This window comes from Notothenia coriiceps, unplaced genomic scaffold (assembly GCF_000735185.1).
Source record: "Notothenia coriiceps isolate Sejong01 unplaced genomic scaffold, NC01 NC01_scaffold00000339, whole genome shotgun sequence".
In the NCBI taxonomy this organism is placed as follows: Eukaryota; Metazoa; Chordata; class Actinopteri; order Perciformes; family Nototheniidae; genus Notothenia; species Notothenia coriiceps.
In genome coordinates, this window is record NW_011333040.1 from 9,959,613 (window position 1) to 9,965,673 (window position 6,061).

General features: G+C 40.7%; 1 long non-coding RNA gene across 1 annotated transcript in view; it reads right to left on the minus strand.

Annotated features, from left to right (window-relative positions):
- Positions 1 to 4,676: 4,676 nt before the first annotated feature.
- The window catches only part of LOC104945157 (uncharacterized), a 19,509-nt gene continuing 18,124 nt past the window's right edge, over positions 4,677 to 6,061 (minus strand). The window contains exon 3 of the long non-coding RNA XR_798309.1: positions 4,677 to 4,698. This is a non-coding gene — a long non-coding RNA (uncharacterized lncRNA). The remainder of the gene's footprint in view (positions 4,699 to 6,061) is intronic.

The window sequence follows — 6,061 nt, forward strand, 5'->3', positions numbered from 1 at the left end:
TGACAACGATCCAGTTAGACAGAACCTTCATTTTATGTCAAACTGTGTGTGGTGTGGTGTGTGTGTGTGGTGGTGTGTGGTGTGTGTGTGTGTGTGGTGTGTGTGTGTGTGTGTGGTGTGTGTGTGTTGTGTGTGTGGTGTGGTGTGTTGTGTGTGTGGTGTGGTGTGTGTGTGTGGTGTGTGTGTGTGTGCCTTTTATAAAGCAGCTGCCTCTTACGAGTTCACAAAATTGGTCTTGTATTCGTGAGAATTCGCGCTTTAACGCGTATAGGATGTTTATTTCCTTTGTTATGAGTCCTGCCCAGTCGCAGTCTGCAGGCAGTCTCACCATTATGGCAGGGACGAAGTGGACAATAGATCATGATCCTTCTCAGCCATTAAACAAAACGACCTGCTGTAAGTCACTCCGTCGCAAAGTACTCTCTCCCATGTCGTTCTCCCCCCCTCTCTACTGCAATGCACCTCATCCTCAAAGTCTTTGTTCTTCACAATCACGAGCAGAACATGTGTCACAAGCCCCCATGTGCTTTACTCTTGTTTGTAGTTGTTTATTAATAAAAATCACAGGATGTGGCTGTGTATGCAGTGAGCTCAGAGAATGAAGGACTTTTTAAGAAAAAAGCTTGGGAAATCGTTCTTATTTCCATTAAATGAGTCAGATCAATACTCTAGATTCATTATCCGTGTATGTACAAAGTATTGGGCTGCAGCCTGGAGGCACTAAGATTAGCGTTGTGTTCTAAGTCCCGACCTCCCGACTGGCGCGGAGAGGCGTGCCTCCCTGACTGCACGTCGCTGAACACACATTACCGCTGCAGTGCAGACTTTCTGCACGGACGAGCCGCGGAGGCAGGTCAGCGGCGCCGCCCACTGCGTGGCTTCCTCTGGGGGGCCGGTCCGGGCGATGCTGCTCCCTCCAAGGAAAGAGACACACGTTCAACTAGGGGCTGCAACAAACAACTAATGTTATAATCGATTATCTATCGAGTTAATGAAACGATTAATCGATTTTAAAAAATTAGGATTATGCCCTTTGTACAATTTTCTGCAAACGCTCTTATTTAGCCATCAACTTTTAGATTAGTTTGAGGTTGTGTTTAGGCAATGTGGAAACCTAACAATGGAAGACAATAAAGATAAATACTTGATTCAATAAATACATATTTATTAAAACTTTCTGCTGAAAGATAAATAAAAATTGTCATCAAGATTTAAACCAGGATACAGATCAGATCAGATAAAAAGATAACATTTTTCACATTGGTCAAGGTAGGGATGGGTATCGTTAAGGTTTTAAACGCACTATCTCACTTTTATCGATACCGCTTATGATCTGGTCCTTAACTGTACTCTTAACCGTTCTTTTGAAAAAAAAAACAAGGCAAATTAACAAACAAAATTGTGACAAAATTACATTGCTTTTTATTCAAATTAAATTAATAATATTTCCAAATCAAAAGAAACAAGAATGTTTTAACAATGTTATTAAATAATGTGATGACAGAACTGTAAACAGAATAGCTGAAACTTTAACAAAATAAATAACTCAGTTACCTCTAATCATTAACCCATGTTTGTATAATGTAGTTAACTCTGTGTGTTGCTGCTAGCATACATAACACCTGACGTGGAAACGTTACTCTTGGATGGGGCTACAGAGCTGCTAGAAACACAGTCGAACCCGGTGCATTCCTCCGTCTGAATGTGGTGCACTTTTGCTAAATGTTTAGACAAATTGCTCGTGTTACCGCCCTTACATGCTAAACTCTTATTGCACTTTTGGCAACGAGCATTGTCAACATAGAGACGGGTATCACCTTGGAGCGCTTCTCTCCGCCACCTCCGCCATGTGTGTGTGTGTGTTGCTGCATGTAGCAGCCGCGTCTGTGTAAACTGCCCCACCCCCTCGCACACAGACAGGGGAGAGAGATCTCTCGTCTGGATTGGAAAGATCGAAAATACATCAGATGCATTTTGTAGTCTTATTGCATATTAGAAACAGAGTTGGCGACACTAAGACTGCGATATAATGTTTTTGTAACAATAATACACATGACATATGTTTTAAATGTCTCCAGTACCGATAAAAAGACCGACTATGTTGGAGCTTAACGGCGCGTAAAACACACGTGATGACGTCACCAACGAATCGACAAATGAATTAGTTGGCAACTAATTTGGTCATCGATTTTAGTCGATTAGTTGTTGCACCCCTACTCTAAAGACTTTCCAAGGTGTACAAATTCTGCTGCTGGAGTACTGACTGGAAGTATTGCTGATATCATGTCTACCATCCTCTTAAAATACTCTGTCCAACCATATCAGTCTCAGGAAGAAAAGGTTTTTTAACGCTTATTAAAAGAAAAACATGCATTCTTGTACTCGGGAGGGGACATTGAAAGAGGATTACTAGAAGAGTACACAGTAAGTACTTCATAGTACTTGTGGGGCTAGTTTCAGTAGTACTGAGTCCAACAGGATCAATCTCACGAAGAACTAATGGCAACAAAAAATTATTCCCTCGTCAAACAAAAGTGGCTTGATTTTGTTCTCAGCAGAGGACTTTGACAGAGGATTTCTCAAAAAGTACACAGTAAAAGTAGCCTACTTCATTTAATTTCCGGTAGCAGTCAAACTAGTACCGAGTCCAACAGTGTCAGTTTTATTAAGAACCTGTGGTAAAAAATATTTGTATCACTCATTGAATAAAGCAGGGGAAAAAAATGAGGTGAGGTGACCAGGCTGAGGTGACCAGGTGCCAGAAAGCCACAAGTGTCACAGAGCTCTGTCCGACTTGTGGCACAAACATACTCCAGAGTTTTTTTACCACAAGTTCTTAATAAAACGGATAGTAGTTTGACTGCTACCAGAAATGAAATTAAGTACTTTTACTGTGTACTTTTTGAGTAATTCGCTGTCAAAGTCCCCTCCATAGCAGCCTACATAATGCATCTTTATCTGAGAAAAAAGTCAGAATTCTGACTTTTTTCTCAGAACAAAACAGAAACATTTTTTTATTTTTTTTATTTTCCCCAAAAAGGATTAATTTGGCCTTAATCCTCTTCCGTAGGAAAGAGATGTCTGTAAATCAGCAGAATTATTTTGAAACCTAAATCAACTACTACGAACACTTGAATAGATCTTTAAATCATTAAAAGTTGTACAATCCTGTAAAAGCTTAATCCAGAGTTCTTTGCCATTCATTTGACTGAGCAGAAACTGCAGTGATGGTTGTAGGCGGGGCTGAAAGAAAACTCAAGTGCGCACTCTATGGTCCCACTTACGGGTACTTTTGCCCTCAACATTAAGGCCATTTTGGCTTCATGTGCCACTGAGCAACTTTCAAAGGAATGCTGTATCAACGTTGTATCCAGTTCTCTTTATACATCCATGCTCCAGCGTTCCAGAGCACTCTACACTCAACCCTATGATCGTTATGAGCCTTACTTCGCATTGGGATGCACTCAAATAAGCAAATGTATATACAGAAGTATGTAAATTGAGACATACCCTTTTTTTTTTTTTTAATCATAGAACTCAGCAGTTGTGTTTCATACAGTCCTTTATCCTGACCTGTTACTGGAGAGATACTGGCCAATCCTCTCTTGGTTGTTCCACAGCAGGCGGTGGAGGGCCAGCACATTGCCGTCGCTGATGAAGGACAGGCTGTGGTTCACAGAGTCGCTGGGCGGAGAGTCAGAGGCTATGTCCAAGAAAAACCTGGGATGGAGAGAAGATAGTACACACTCAATCTACAGGCTGGAGATACTTCACTGCTTTAGTTAAAGGGAATCTGAAGTGTATGTGTTTGTACACAAGTGGCGCTCTAGAGTAATGTTGTCAATAGAAAGGTCTGCTGTATTACTAACCCTCTAACCCTAACCCTGATGCAAGGTTAATCACAAAAGATGATGATTTGATACAAGAAAAACTCAATATTCTGCGGCTGACATGTCACATCAATAATCAACTGACAACCTCTACTTTTAACCCTTTGAGAGCAGGTGTAGTTTGAACCAAAGCATAATTTGGATATCTTTTTTCAAACAAATAGCCTTATAAGTAGGGATGGGTATCGTTAAGGTTTTAACGGTACTACTACTTTTATCGATACCGCTTATCGATCCGGTCTTTTAACTGTACTTTTATCGGTTATTTTGGAAAGAAAAAAACGAGGTAAACTAACTAAACAAATTGTGAACAAAAGGAACATTGCTTTTTATTTAAATGAAATACATAACATTTCACAGTGTTTTAACAAATCGTATTAAATAATCTGACAGAATTGTAAACAGAATAGCTCAAACTTTAACAAAATAAATAACTCAGTTAACCCATGTTTGTATAATGTAGCTCTGTGTGTTGCTGCTAGCATACATAACACCTGACGTGGAAACGTTACTCGTGGATGGGGCTACAGAGCTACTAGAAAGACAGTCGAACCCGGTGCATTTCTCCGTCTGAATGTGGTGCACTTTTGCTAAACGTTTAGACAAATTGCTCGTGCGCCCTTACATGCTAAACTCTTATTGCACTTTTGGTAACGAGCATTGTCCACATCGAGACGGGTAAAGTTTAACCACACCTCGGAGCGCGTTCTCTCCGCCATCTCCTCCGTCTGTCTGTCTGTCTGTCTGTCTGTCTGTCTGTCTGTCTGTCTGTCTGTCTGTCTGTCTGTCTGTCTGTCTGTCTGTCTGTCTGTGTGTGTGGCAGCTGTGTGTGTGTAAACTGCCCCGCCCCCTCGCAAGCAGGCGGGGGAGAGAGATGTCTCATCTGGATTGGAAAGATCGAAAATACTAAAAATAATTATAGACGCATTTTGCGTATTAGAAACGGAGTTGGCGACACTAAAACTGCAATATAATGTTTGTGTAGCAATAATACATACGACATATTTTTTACATGTCTCCAGTACCGATAAAAAGACCGATAACGTCGGAGCTTAACGGTACCACTGTCTTTAATAATTCAGCCCCGGGGCCGTTTAATACCGGGGCTCGGTACCCATCCCTAGTCACCACTGTAGGATCAGATAGTGCTCGATTAATGTTATTGCGATAAACAATTACTGGTTGCCTTTTCACAGACGTTCAGTTCGACAAATGTTTGTCTTTCTCACTTGCCTGCTATGATGGTTCTTCAGGACTGCTTCTTGAGCTCTAATCTCACTTTGGCGGAGTTTGCTGGTGACTTTAAAGCAGATGACAATAGCAGATGTGTGTCGGTTAAGAGGAAAAGGTTCAGTTTTTTTTGCTATTATTACTATCAGGGAATGTACAACTAAACCCTGGACCGCCCAGTAGCAGTAGTAGTCAGATAGCTACTCCTGCTGATTTTAATTCTAGATCTGGGTTGGGATTAATTCACTTAAATGTGCGCAGTCTGTTACCTAAGTTAGATTTTGTCCGCATTTGGACGAGCTCGACTGATGCTGATGTCATTGTCTTATCAGAAATGTGGCTAGATAAATCAATTTTGGCCTCTGACATCTACTTAAATGGTTATAGTGTATATCGTACCGACCGTCCTAAAAAAGGTTGTGGCGTTGCCATTTATGTGAAAAATAAGTTTTGTTTAACCAAGATGGTTTCCAAATCTATTAGTAAACAACTAGAATGTTTAGCCTTAAATATCGAAGTAGCAAAGGGTCAACAGGTCATGGTGGTGGGCCGCTACAGACCCCCCTCAGACTCTTTATCTTCATTTGCAAAACTTTTATCTCAACTTGACTTCAAGGAAATACTGCTGCTTGGTGATTTTAATTGGGACTGGTTAAATTCTGTTTCAGAGGATTTTAAAAACCTTTGTATCTCTCTGAATGTTACTCAGATTATAGACAGTCCTACTCATCCTAACATTAAGTCCCCAAATAAATCCTCCTTAATTGATCAGTGACGCGTCGTAAAACCCGGAAGTAAGTTAGCATTTTTAGCACTTCCGGTTCCTTCCTCAAAAAGCAATGCATTTTTTCCATAGGGTTTTGGAAATAGCTCGAAATAAGGTCTGTGGTTGACACAAATTTAAGAGGTAATTGACGTTTTGTTCTACGACATTAAATACA